Raw genomic sequence first — 776 nt, 5'->3', positions numbered from 1 at the left:
TATTTAGGATACGACCATAAAAGTCGATAGGCATCCCTAACGGTCGAAACTGAACACGGTCTTGTCAGAGTTACATTTCGGGGAAGTACCACCGTGACGAACCATGGAATACGTTTCTCTTTGACAATTGCTGCTATTCCACGGAAAGCTATCTATTACTGTAATGTGTAAACGGTGATGGGTAGGAATTACTGACTAAGATCGGTCAGTCTTTAATTAAAAAGCAAAAAGCTAATAAACGATCAGCATACAGGTTTATTTCAAAAACTTGTTGCTATTATAAAATGACTCTTTCCACATCATTACTATTTGTCGTGCAAATGATACATGGAACATGAAAAACATGAAACTAACTAATCAACTACTGGTATATGACAAAACATGCTATAGACTCACGTACCTCAAAATGAAATTAAAATGTAAAATGAAGCAGATGATCAAAGTAGACTTCTGTTTGTGAACCTAATGTTTTGGGCTACATAAGATGGGGGACATCGGCTTCGGGTTTCTGACGTAATGACAGCCTCCATCTTTAGTTACCTCCATGATCACGCCCCGCTTTCAACGATGTGTTTTATTTGGACGTAGTCTTTAAAATAACACGGATGTTGATCATAAGCGGTCACGAGATGAATAAGAACTGAATCATCTACCATTACAGTACATTTTCATTTACGACATTCATGGTCCATTGTTTTCTTTGTTACATAAAATTAAGTACGTTTATTTTATGTCAACCAGAGGGTGATAGGATACCTCGACATGGTCTTTAACTG

This window comes from Schistocerca piceifrons, chromosome 9, assembly GCF_021461385.2.
Source record: "Schistocerca piceifrons isolate TAMUIC-IGC-003096 chromosome 9, iqSchPice1.1, whole genome shotgun sequence".
In the NCBI taxonomy this organism is placed as follows: domain Eukaryota; kingdom Metazoa; phylum Arthropoda; class Insecta; order Orthoptera; family Acrididae; genus Schistocerca; species Schistocerca piceifrons.
The sequence above is the reverse complement of the archived record's forward strand: the minus strand, read 5'-3'. Positions refer to the sequence as shown.